Consider the following 14,076-nt stretch of genomic DNA (forward strand, 5'->3'; position numbering starts at 1 on the left):
CCCACGATACCTTACAATTCCATCGGCAGCCGCCGCCATATCAGCTGCAGCCACCGCCGCCTGTATTCGCGGCAGCCGCCGCTTCTGTTTTCGCGGCAGCCGCCGCTTCTGTTTTCGCGGCAGCCGCCGCTTCTGTATCCGCGGCAGCCGCCGCTTCTGTATCCGCGGCAGCCGCCGCCTCCGTATCCGCGGCAGCCGCCGCCTCCGTATACACGGCAGCCGCCGCCTCCGCCTCCGTGATCCGCGGCAGCAGCCGCCGCCTCCGTGATCTGCGGCAGCAGCATCCTCCGATGCGGCCGAATAACAGATAATAGATGCGCGGGTCACGTGGGTCGCGTTGTTCTCACATGACCCAGCTTCGTTTTTTACGTTTTTTGCCTTTGATTCTATGCAAATCAGTCCTACCTGACAGTCTGTGCTCCTGTTCACAATTTGTGAAGAGGAGCATAGACTGTCAGGTAGGAATGATTTGCATAGCTGGTTCAATTTGGGGCACAACCTAGTGAACTACATTTCCCATGATTCCCAGACCCCTTTAAGCGTGACTGAGGAGCATGGGACATGTTGATGGGACAAGTTGATGGGACGTATACCCACTGACAGGTAAGAAAGAAAAAAAAAAACACTATACACATGCAATAAGAAACCACCACATTACTACCACCATTCCCCTGTGTCATCGTGTAAAAGTGCGTATGAGTGAGTGTCAGATTTTAAAAGTGCATATGAGTGAGTGTCAGATTTTAAAAGTGCATATGAGTGAGTGTTAGATTTTAAAAGTGCATATGAGTGAGTGTCAGATTTTAAGTGTGTTTATTTTACAGATAATCTGGTTGTTATATGTTAATGATTAAACTATTTTTATGACAAAAACAGTGGTTTTGATTTTTTTCCCATTAGGGTCGTCTTATATTCAGGCCTTTTCTTTTTTTTCCCCAATAAGATCCAAAATTTGAGGGGTCGTCTTATAATCGGGGTCGTCTTATAATCGAGCAAATACGGTATATATTGCAAAGTTTGATTTTTAGGTCTCATAAAACAGTTTTGTTTATTGTACAAATAAGAGAATGTGTCTAAATACTGCTTTAAAGCTAGGGTTAAAAATACGAGCCGGAAATCGATTTGCACTCGCCATGGTTTGCAGTTTAGAGAACAGGCACGTTAAATGAACTGGACATATTTGTTGAAGATAAGATTCTATCCCTGTATTTAAAAAGCGTGTGTAGAAATATTTGCTCCCTCTTCAGAAATGCCAAGAACTCCACTGGGAGCCGGAGCGTTAATTGACATCTCTGCATCAGATGTCACTCTCTCCAAGGCATTAGTCGGCGTATGGAAGGAATTATGGCCGCTGCTATAATGAAACAGATCAGCAAATTATAACCGTGCTACCCACAAGACTCCGCTGCGGCCACCAGGGTCATATGTAAATTCTGTGGGCTTCTAGAGACTTGTACAAGAACAGATTAGATATCGGTGTATGATAATGTAACGAGAGAAATTCCATTCATTGCATTTTATGCATGTAATATCTGCCCGTTGTTACGTGTTACATTGTTGTAGGCGTTTGTAAGCCGCATGTATAAAGCGCATACAGTTCATGGCAACCTGTGACTCGAATTGTGAAATTTGAAGTTAGTGTTGGGAGTTTGTCCCAAGTGCCCGTTAACTCTTACGCTCCCTTATTTTAAAGGGGGCAAAATACCATGTATGCTTTATACTCTCTAAATTAGTAGCAGATGTGTAGATACAATGCTAGTTTTATCTGATATGTCCGAATTATTATGCGAGCAGTGACAATTGGGTTTACGTTTTGGTTATCGGTTCTTCAAGCAACTTTCCAGTGTATTGGTAATACTGAATCTGGCAGCATGTAAATGGGAAAGGATGGAACTGGGATGCCATTGAAAGGAATGCCTGGTCAGGCCCATACCTGCAATTTTGAGAAAGCATTCTCGTGGTATAATCAAACCTGTAGGGACTCAATTCTGGGAGACCCGGTGTTAGTGAGTGTGAATGAGCGGTGCGCTCATCCATGGATATCACATTGCGCAATGCCCATGGCCACGCAGATTGCACATACGCAACGCCAAATGCTTCAAAACTGGATAAATACATGTATTTGAGATCCCCTCAAATACATGTATTTATCCAGTTTTGGGTGAAATGGCTGTGGCCACGTATGAATGTGGTCGTCACGCATTACAGCATGAAGTAAATAAACATAAGGTACTAATTTTGCAAAGATATGACACGCAACACTATTCGTTGTAATATAATAGAACTGCGGTCATTCGAAGCTGATATCTCTTATTTCTGCATCAGGGGCCATGGTGTGTAAACCCAAAGGCATATGGAGGTCTAATTTATTCTCCTGACTGCATGTATTCGGTTCGAGCCCCTACATGACATCAGCCAAAAATATTGTCTCTCTACATTTGCTAGCGGTTTGACAATGTATAGACTGAATCTAATTTCTTGGCAAAAATACGTGGCCAGCTTGTGTTAAGGGAACTCCAGCAGATTGGTAAGGCTGGAGATGGCACGGGCTATTTTCAAAAGATAGTGGTTTCTAACTTTGTCCTTCACATGAAAAGGCAACTCGTGCATTAAAGGGTCACCCAAGCCATCATATTCACTTTAATGCATATAATAGCTGTGTGGTCCCTTTAAAATGTTGCGGTGTCACTTTTACAAACCTATGGGGGGGTTCTGTTCAAACCCGGTGCATGTGAAAGTGCTCACCTACTAATCAGTGGCAAGAAATGTCAGACCATGGAGGAGTTTGGCAGCTGCTGTAACAGGGCTACAGCTTCTAAGTCTTTCATTTCATTTTTTGAAGAATGTGTATTAAAGTACTTAAATATGCATTCTTCTTTAATGAGGATGTGAAGGACATTAAACTGTTTTAAATGCATTTTTGGACATTTTATTTTGTACAAAATACAAGTAACAGATCTGAGGTACAAGGATTTCTGTTGTAAATAAATGACATTAAAGTGATTCATTCTTTCGCTATTCTAGTATTCTAGGGTCCTCCCATCTTCTCTAAAACCATTATTGGTCATAATGATCTCTGTGCCGATGAAATGTTTTTTGCTCCTTTGCACTCCTTGAATTGTCATTCCCATCTCTCATACAGTGAGTATGAAGGCGTTTTTAAAGGTCCTTCGTAATTCTTTGTGTTCGTTCTGGCTGAATCCCTGCGATCCCTGGATTTGGACTGCTTTGGTGTTCTATGTATGTATGCAGTCAGCACACCTCTATGGCACCTAGAGCTTTATATCTCTAGGAATACAATCTTCTCTGTCTGCAGTGATTTGCATAGAGGAAAAAAAGGATTCACGAGTACGTTGTGATTGGCAGTAATTGAAGAGCTCTCGGGCTTACATAGAAAATCCAGTAGAATTTTTTTATTAAGGTTCCTGTTGGTCGACTGAGTAGCGTTGTTTAAACAGCTTTGGAGGTTTGCCTAACAAGGGACATATTGGCAGCGTGTCTGGAAGCGTAAATGTGTATATATATATATATAATATTCATAAATAGATATATCGATATCTGCTACGGGTCTATGATGGAGTTTTAATTACTCACAGATGTAATGCTTAAATATCACATGTAATTATACATTATTCTAACAGCATGAGACCCATATATTTGGTTGTGTTACAGATGACGCTAGATCTGTCGTATGATTCTGTTGACTTTACTGGCGTCGTGCTTCACTTCCAGAATTTAACCCCTTTGTGCAATCGCAGTGTTATCATAATGCGTACAGAGGATGTCATCTGAGGAGCCTCAATCTGGAGCAAATTCATTACAAAGAAGATATTTTTCAAAGTATTAGCACTTTTCCTCTGGTGACGTTACCATCTCATGTATTATTAACAAATTAACTAAAATAAGATTATTAATTTGTAAACTGGGAAAATCTGAATATTGAGAGAAAAAAATGTGTCCCAGGAGAAAAAGCAATAGCAGCAAATATTCAAGAATGCAAAAGTTTACATTCACCGGTAAAATTAAATCGACGGTATTGGTAAATTAGAGGTACATTGTGGTTTCTATCATAGCAACCTCTTTCCTGTGAAACTTCAACCTTTTTTTATTGGCCTCCTCTCCTCTCTCTCACCCCCCCCATATGCACCGGCCTCCTCTCTCATCCCCCCCCATATGCACCGGCCTCCTCTCACGCCTGCTCTGTGCACCGGCCTCCTCTCACGCCCTCTCTGTGCACCGGCCTCCTCTCACGCCCTCTCTGTGCAGCGGGCCTCCTCTCACACCCTCCGTATATCACCTTAATTTAAAGGCAGCCTAAGGACAATGCAAACATTTTCCATCAGGGCTGGGAGATGTCCTAAAAAATTGAGCCATCATCAAGAATCACCAGTAAAGGAGTTAAACCTAATGAAATGTAACAACCGAGAGGTGCCGCTCCCAGCCTCCTCCGTGGTTTGAGGGTTTTCTCTACTGATTGGGGTTTGAAGCAGCCATTCAGTGTAAGGGAAGCGCTGCCATTGAAATAAATGAGTGTTTTCCACGGCACTGGCTGATGGAGAGTATATTATGTTCAGGAGATGTGTTTGGCTGAATATTGATACAGACATCAAAAGCCTTCACTAAATATGATCAAGGCTTCTCTTTACCAGATAACACTCTTTCGCTTGAAGGGCTTATGGGGTACCAGCAGCGTGTCTTCCCCCGTAGAGGGTCTCCCACCGCCGTTCTGCACAAACTATCTACCTGCCAGAAGGTTTCAAAGCCTGCTAGCATGGCTCCGATTCTCACAGTACCTGTCCTTACTGCCAAACATTATGTAGACATCAGCCCCTAAAGTCTGCAGGATTATTGGCTACAACAAACATTTTAGAAAAGGATCAGTATTAATAAGAAATAAGTTTGCTGAATCGAACAATCTGTTGTAAATAACATCAAAACAAAAAGTGCATGAATAGCAAATGCACTAGAAAACTGAAGTAAATGCATAGGTACATGAATGCCAGTCTCTGGTTTATAGTATGAAGACATATTAGGCTGGAACTGCTGGACCAAATTCTCCAGGATCTCGTTTCAGGCAAGGAGGCTGCGCTGAAGGCTTTCTTAGTTCTCAGGGGAAACCATCAGTGTCTGCATCTCACAATTCACTGCAAGTTTAATATTTAAGGGTTGATTTATTGCCTCTTAATGTAAAGTTTGGTTACTTGATTGTACCACAGCCCTGCCTGGTTATCTTTACACTTTCCACACTCATAGGCTCGGGTTGGTGGCTCTGTGGAATATGTAGGTGCTCTATAAATCAAATAATCATATTATAGATGCATTTCTGTAGCATGTGGTGTTCAGATGAGCTTTCTAGGCTTCTCTGTATTTAACGTTAAGGTTGTTCAGATTCAAGCTGCAGGAAAATCCTTCTTAAGGACGCACACTATGATTACTTAATAGTTGTTGACTTTTCATCTGAGAAGATCACCTAGAATTTGGAGTTCTGACCCAGAGCACCTTTCCACAATAGATTTACTAAAGAAAAGCAAATACTGGTAATACGGACACTGGTAACTACAGATAGAGTCCTCTTTACAAAATAGGGTAGTTTGGACTGTCAATCCTAGTTTATATATTTTAATCCCTTAAATATATCTATTGTAAGAAGCGCTGTGTAAATTATTGGCGCTATATAAATAAAATATAATAATAATATGCACGCTTTATCCACTGTAACATTTTGTTTTATGGAAGAAAGTAACCCAATATTGTGTCTGCTGCAATATATATATATATATATATATATATAATATATTATCATTATTATAAATAATTACTCCTGTCTCTGTAAATTAGAGGATCTTCTCATCTTCTCTTCCAGTTATAGCAGAGCTTCTGTGCATCTCTGTTCAGGTGTTGGGTATTTCACATGCATTTCCCATACATAGTAGCAGGAACGTCCCATTGTGCAATAAATAAAACAATTTCCACTGCTGATATTCCCAATTTGCATCTTACTGGATGACGTCTTCTCGATGGGGCTATTTCCTTTCCTTCTTTGTAATAGTATGATCCTAACACATTGCTCGGCAAGACACAAATTGCCATTAACACTTTTATTGCTGGCTTCAGTCCTTGTCTTTCTTACTCAGTATAAATCAATATACAGCATAAGACCATCTTCCTAAAGCTCGGTTTGTAACGGAAACAGTCTCCCAGGGGAAATATTTGAATTTATTCTTCTGCCCTATTGACCCTCAATAAATTCAGTATTCATCTCTCACATGGTGTCTGGGCTCTCTATTTGCTGTATTCAGTTTCTTCCCAACACATTTAGTTCTTCCCTATAATGTGGACATTATGACAAAAACCTCATTCATGTATGAATTTTCATGATTTTCAGTCAGTTAAGTCACATTGAGTCATGAAGTAGGATCTGTAGTGAAACATTGGTTGAGCATGTGTTTAATAAATAGTGCTATCACACAAAAAAGCACATTAAAAAAACTCCTGCTTGTCTTTCTTCCACCCACTTCTCATTTATGTCCAGCTATACAGCACTTCGGGTTTTGTGTGCATAGTGATGGATGGAAGATCGGTCCACCATGCAGAGCTGGGGCTCTGGGGGCTGAAAATGAAGATTGTGTCACTTCAATAACTACTGTCCTTCAGGACCTGAGCCCACCGGGTCCATTAAAGATGATTTAGGAGTAAATATACTCAGCGCAGATGTAGGGTTTCAGCCGCTACCATCCTGTGTCTGGTCAGTTAAGGTTTAGAAACTAGATAATGGTGACACGTGTTCCTGTCCTATTACTAGATGTATTAACGATGGCACAGATATAACAAGGGTTTAAGGTCAATTCATTTGTTTTCCCTTCTCGCTTGTTGCAGAACGTGTTTTTTAGGGCTCCATGAGGCAGGTGTCCTTAGGCATAAACACAGAGTTATCGTCATGGGCCCCTCTTCCGCTCTTTGATCGTTTATGTCTTTCATAGTTCAGCCTACAATCTGTTGATTCCCCATCTTAATACATACCAAATCTATGCCCCGTACCTGCACCTCACGTGTCCTACTAATTAGTCTAAATATTTTCACATCATATTGTTTTGTTCTTCAAACTGCTCTCATTTTCACATTGATCTTTCCTCACCTTCCTCCTTTTACACTCCGCACTTTACTCTTTTGCCTCTTTTCAGTCTCCGTTGCCTCTCCCTTTATCTTGGCTCTCTACGCCATTTCACCTCGTATACCCAGTTTCGAGGCTTGCCTCATATCTGTTTCATTTTTCCAGCTTTTCTGAATATTTGTTCTTTCTACTTATTCTAATTCACTAATTCACCCCAAACCAAAAAAAAAATCACACGCTCTATTTTGTTCCTTCTTATATACTGCCCATTAACTCCTTTGTCCTTGTCACTGTTGATCTCCCATTTCAGAAATCTACAGGCATCTACCCTAAGAACTGTTTTTATTTTTTGATTTTGTAAAGGCCACCAAGTCCACACCATATTATTAAACAGGAGCCGTGTACCTGGGAGTATGAACATTGAGGGGATTCACTGCAGGGAGAAATGCTTGTAATTATAGGTGAACGTGAAGTTCCAGAGTACATCAAATTTGAGAATTCTTACCCTGTGGAGCTTTATAATCTAATCGAAGCAAGGACTTGCACACACAAAACTCCATCATGTAAGACCAGAGTGATATGTTATCGTTGTGTATACAATATATACATAGAGCTGAGGCAGAAAGTTTACACCTATGCTAAAGACATTCAAGTTTTCACAACTCCACATATTTCATGTTACTGTACATTTTTGGCAAGTCAATTATGGGATCTGCTCTCTGCACATCAGAGGTCATTTAAAAAAAATCAATTATAGACATATTTCAGCTTTTATTCACTATATCATAATTGGAGTGGGTGAAAGTTGACATACACCACGTTAACTGTGTCTTTAAACAGTCTAGAAGATTCCAGAAATCGATGTAACAACTTTTTAAGAACTGATTGCCCCGCTGACATCATTAGGAGTTAATTGGCATCTGTGGCTGTAGAGCCAGGGCTTGTTTGCCCTTGATAATAAAACCCAAGCAACGCAGCCAAGACCGTAGAAAAAAAATTGCTGACTTCCACAATTGCAGTTCCTCCATAGGAGCAATTTGCAAACAATTGCAGATGCCACCATCAACTGTACAAACAATTATATTCAGACACTGCATAGATCATGAAGGTGGAGCACATCAACTCCTAGGTCTGACTTTGTGGAGGAGTTTGAGGCATCAGGTATCCAAAGTATCTGTATTCATCATTAAGTGCTACATTATCACGGCCTGAAGGGCTGTCATGCCAGGAAAAAGCACATAGTCCAAGATCACCATAGAATGAAGTTTGAAGGTGATCACCAGGACATGGCCTAGGCTTTTGGAGGAGGGTCCTCTGGTCAGATGAAACAAAATGTTAACTGTTTGTTCATAATGATCTACACTTTGTATTGAGGAAAAAGAGTGAGACTTTTGATCCAAAGAAGACATCCCAGCTGTAAAGCATCGGGGTGGCAGCATCATGATGTTGGGGGTGTTTTGCTGGACAGGTGCACTGCAGTAAATAGATGGCATCATGAGGAAAGTGGTTTATGTAGAAATACTGAAGCAACTCCTTAAGACATCACCTAGAAAGTTAAAACTTGGTCACAACTTGGTCTTCCAGCAGGGCAATAATCCTAAGCAAATCTCTAATGTTATGACACAATAGCTTATAGATAACTAAGCGAAAGTATTGGAGTGGCCATCCAAAACCCTGACACGAATGCCATAAACAATGTGTAGACTGAACTAAAAGAATTATGTAAATGTTTGACCCCCAAGAATTCTAATATAGTGAGCTAAAAAAATAACAGAATTATATCTGCGATGGATTTGAGCAGAGTAGATGCTGTAATGTGCTTGCCAAAAGAAATAAACGGTTACGTCTTTAGCCTAGGTGTAGGTGAACTTTCATTCTCAGCTGTGTGAACGTATATAATGTATATTCTTGTTCTCCCATTGGAAAGCTTTTCCTCAACCACCTAATTCCTTGGGTTTCTGAGCACGTTTCAACAAATTGTTCTTTTGTACTCTCTGCCGCTTGATGGCTGTTTGCTATCTTTTGTTGAGATACGTTTGATGGCAAAATTGCCTCTATGCATAGCTCTTCAGCCAGGAGCTGTCCCTCACTCCGTTTTACAAGCTACAGTATATTAATTCCTTTGTCTATGTGTCAGTGCACATAATAATTACAACGTAAACTAGATCTTCCATGATAAATCATATGTTGAATACAATAAATACTAGAACATTCTGCAATCCCATAACCGTGCAAAAAAAAAAAGTATAATATTTTAATGCTGTACAACTGGTAACACGGGACTGTGCAGACTGAGGTCTCGAGGTGTCCAATGGTGCCGCGTTACTAGTGAGGGGACACATTGCTTACCCCGGTCCCACACCTTATAATGTCTGGAAGTGCTGGTGTGTAAGAAGGAATAGTGGAATCATTTATAATGAGAGGGTGTGTAAGCTGTTATTTTCAATTTGCAGAAGGTGCCTACTGCTATCTCACAAGAGATACAAAGAAAACCTTCTTCCAATTAATCTAATTCCCTAACTAAGTGCCTGCAAGCTGTCGATAAGAAAAAAAGGTCACCCGTGCACCTAAAAACCCCTTTTAAGACCAATTAAGAGGGCAGGATTTTTTTTTTTGAATGAGGTTAAACAAATAGTAAAAGAAAGGGGTTTTTTATCTGTCACAAAGCAGGCGTAGGGCGAGCCCAGGAAGAAAGATGTCAGGGAATTGCAGAAGTCAGTGTGACAATACAACGGCAGATCTATCAGCAATGAGAGCGAATTTACAGCGCGCTATTGTCTGTCCGCCCACATCTTAAGGAAGAGAGCGCTTCCAAAGTGTGCCGACTATGTATCCCCGTCCTTCTACGCCAGTAGGTTACGTGTTTCAAGACAAACTGAATTCTTTACTGTGCACCAACCTCTCGCCCACTAGAGACTCCTTCTGCATCTCTGCTTCTTCGCTTTAGTCTAAATGTGGTGCCTTTACCTCCTTTTTAATTTAATAACATATCACTAAAATAAAGCAGATGGCAAACATCCCAGCCGATGCAGTCGAGACATAATTCTATGCTTCCTTCGTGTTTCGATGTGTACCTTAGAACACAATCCATTCAAACAAAACCGCTGGAAGCATGTGCTTGCCATTCACACCACGTGTATGTTTGTTATCTGTAAGCTCGGGCAAGGCAAGGTGTGAGTTATAATTGGGTTTGTGGAAGGCCAAGCGAACCACCGGAAAACAGATGACTTAAAATTGAATTGATCCTTAAAGGAGGTAAAGGTTACTCGGGTCACTGCTAGAGGCGAGGCATTTATTTCATGGCTTCGTAGTGTAGTTGACTCGTGACAGAGGTCAAAATCCTGGATATCTGTTTGACTTCTTAGCCACAAATTATTGGACAAATAATACTCGTCCATCGCATTTGAACATAATTATAAATAATCAACAGAAAAGTTGTGTGTGGTGAGACTAGATATATGAGCCATGCTTTTAGAATAAAGAGAATACAACATAAAAAACCTACCGCTGTGCTTTGTACGTTTAGTCCTGCTCTGTAGCGTGGATGCATGGATGGTTCATTATTATTTCAGAGTTATTGATCAGGGGTAACCACCCTCAAAGAATTATCCGGTTTCTGAAAAGCCACCTATCTGCTGCTGCTTGTAATTTTGTGATAGTCTTGGCTCAACTGAGTCCTTGTGTTATTTTGGCACTTAGATGCCAAGAAAAAAAACCCTGCCGTGTCGGGTATTTAGACAACTTTTTTCTGTGACAGAGAAAACTGCAAATGGTTTTATCAGCAAAGACAAATGAATTGTAATAATATATAAATGTAACAGTATGCAGACTAACAGCGACATACATTGTGCTGTGCTTTTGGAGATCGCGAGGCAGACTGCACACTCCCAGTGGTGTCCCACCGGTTATGACCAGGTCATCCCACTTTTGGCCCATTATCCCCTTGCCTTGTACCTCAAAGGAGACCATCTAATCCCAAATGTTCCCAACCCATTTGACAAAATAAGTGACTGTCCCAGGATGTTGGAAGTCGTATATTTCACTTCTATAGGAAATGGTAGTTTGGTGCCAAGTTGTTCTTGGTTGCCCAGTAGATTCCAGCATGTCTGCCTTGTTCCAAGACATTTGCTTGTTCTGCCCCAGGCATCTACGTTTAACTCTTGCAGTGAATCCTCTGTCCGGCCGACATGTGCCAGCCTGAATCAGAAGACTGTTATTGAGAAAATGATACAACTACCTCACGTGACATGGAAAACGTCAACATTACCTACATAGAATATAGGCGGTATGTAGAATATGACAGCAGATAAAAAGCCAGCCCCTCTCCTTACATCACATCTAAGCCCCCGGCCCTCTTGTTTAGATTATGACCTCTTTTTCTAAAGTCTCTGCTCCTTTTCAGTAAGATTGCCTCCCCTCTCTCTCATTCTTCTTACATACTATACATATTTAGATCCCATAATCTTTCCGTTAGCTGCAGTTATTAACCCTGATAAATTCTAGAAGATCCGATTCACTAACCCCCAGCCATGATTGTACTTGCTGTGGTTGGACTAATGGATTCTGTAATCAGATCGTATGGAGCCCTTGGATGCCGGGGACCTCTAGATATCACAGATTGTCACTTTGCTTTATTGTGGCTTCTTCTGTGACACTTTCCAGTGCAAACCAGTGACAGTGAATATCCTCGGAGCCGTGTAGATGGGAGTAATTCCGCTCTGGTGGATGCTAAGATTACAATCAAAACCTCAATTCAACAACTGAATACTGCGTCCGGTGAACCACTAAGCAGACGCTTCACACTGATGTATTTGGAACTTTGGAATTGTATTCCTTATCCTTTACTGGGGTTCTCTGTATGGATTAGGATTACCCGCAGTGCCAAGGCCAGATGTATACGTTTGCTGTCTAAGTATTATGATTCCGACTGTAATAGTCTGGTGGAGGCGACCTGGTTACCGTTACCTACTGGGAATTATCTCTCCTACTTATCAGGCTGATATCATCCGCTACTCATTGATCTGCTGCTGTGTCCATTTTTCTGCAGTCCTCTCATGTAATATTGATCAAAGCCTCTGATTTTTAAGGGATGGTGCTCTTTGCCCTTTTCCTTGTGCAGAGTTATTGCAGTCTCTGAAATGGTTCTTAACTCCTTCTTTCCTGGAATCAATTATTTAAATCGTATAACGGAACGGTTCTAGCATAATGTGTGGGTTCTCCAAGCAAAAGCTTGTTTTAACTTTATTTAACATCCTCCATGTTAAAGTTAAAAAAAACCGTTATTTAACATGGAGGATGTTAAATAAAGTTTAAAAAAAACAAAACAAAAAAAACCCAGATGTTTTAATTTAGGTGCAGAGGGGGCAGCGGCGTCGGACCTCGCAGCGGCAGACCCGGCGCCCCCCCCCCTGGCGGTCGCACAGGTCGCACACCCCAAAGGCCGGCCCTGCTAACCCTACTAAAGGTAAGTAGGATGATACCAACAAGTAAGGCACCCGTAAAATACTAAGGGTAGACTTAAATGCCCAGCCTCCATAAACCTTTACCGCCACTTTGTAGTATGTAGTGTATAGCTGCAAGCACGCCATTTATTGGCCAGTGGCCTTAAAGTGCCACAGCCGACTTTAATCCCCAGTTATCCCCGGGCTAACGGTACCTAACATTTTGAGAACATTTAGTTACGTTTTCTTCTACCCTTTCAAATGCATTTACTTGTTGAAACTGGCTGGTTAAAACCAACCGCTGAAAGTGATGAATGAGATTAATTTCTTCAGCCAGTCACCGTACAAAAGCGTTTGCATGCACAATCTCCTTCTAATGTGATCTTAAGTTAGATCTTCCCATGGGGACAGACAGCCATGATTGAGTCTCTGTTCGTGTGAGCGTTGAGTAACGCAGATGGTAACGATTAAAAAGAAAACGCATTATATGCAGGTCTCCCCATTCCGAATAACCTGGTCTCCAAATCCCTGGGCTCCTATTTCGTTTTTGCCCTGACTAAATAGAAGTTGCCACCTATGAATAAATAGAATTAGCGCAGAGGGATGCAGAGCTTTTCCAGGTATCTTGCAGACAGGGCAGTAATTTTCTACAGAACCATTTCCAAATGAATAAATGTTTGGTTTTTGCTGATACTTCTAGTATCCTCTTAAGAGGTCGTCCACATGAAGTGGCTCCTAAGTATTGGAAATGATACACGGGAGATGCGGAGCTAATTTCAGGGATTTCTGAGTTAACCGTGATCGAGAACAATCACCAAGACACCGATGATAAAATAATGATATTTAAGGAAAATAAATGCATTATTATATGTGTAGGCAGTGAGAGTCTCCTGTCAGACTCTGAATAGAGGATCAGGAAACCCAGTCAGATATATATTCTGGTGAATTGTTTACAGGATAAAAAAATATCAGGATCTCAACATGAATACCTTGGAGGAGAGAGTGGCTATGACTGGGGCATTATCTGGACGGTGTAGTTATCATGTGCACGTTAATAGATATGATAAATGAGTGTCACCTTTATACTTTCCTGTGCATATGCATGAAGGGACTCATTTACTCTCCCCCCAGTAAACACATACTAACCGCCAGCCAGTTTCTGCTAGTGATTCTAACAAGCCCCCCGTGAGTACGGACAAAACGCAGTCCGTTCATTTCAGCGGGAGCGCTTTCCTGACTGCATGAAATGGCCAAAACCGGTCCAACTAGTGCAGCTCAGAGAGGGCATTCTGCATTATCGCTGCAGTCCATATATACGGACAAACCTCTTAGACTAAAACTATGGGGTAGGAGACTTAGTGAATTAAAACTTGCTTACCTTACATCTAAGAGGGTAGTAGATAAGGTATGCAGCCTTCAGGTAGAAGTGGTAGAGAGGTTAATACAGTGAGCAAATTTCAACAGACGTAGGATAGGCATGAGGCAGTATTGACAAGATCAAGAACCAAGTAAGCTTCCAGGTTT

General features: G+C 41.3%; 2 protein-coding genes across 4 annotated transcripts in view; both read left to right on the forward strand.

Annotated features, from left to right (window-relative positions):
• CRACR2B (calcium release activated channel regulator 2B) overlaps positions 1 to 5,479 on the forward strand; it is a 247,844-nt gene extending 242,365 nt beyond the window's left edge. The window contains exon 11 of the mRNA XM_053448622.1: positions 5,466 to 5,479. The gene's annotated coding sequence lies outside the window, so the exon portion shown is untranslated. The remainder of the gene's footprint in view (positions 1 to 5,465) is intronic.
• TSPAN4 (tetraspanin 4) overlaps positions 1 to 14,076 on the forward strand; it is a 118,556-nt gene that overhangs the window by 60,829 nt on the left and 43,651 nt on the right. The gene's annotated exons all lie outside the window — the stretch shown is intronic.

Source organism: Spea bombifrons, chromosome 10 (assembly GCF_027358695.1).
Source record: "Spea bombifrons isolate aSpeBom1 chromosome 10, aSpeBom1.2.pri, whole genome shotgun sequence".
Taxonomy (NCBI): Eukaryota; Metazoa; Chordata; class Amphibia; order Anura; family Pelobatidae; genus Spea; species Spea bombifrons.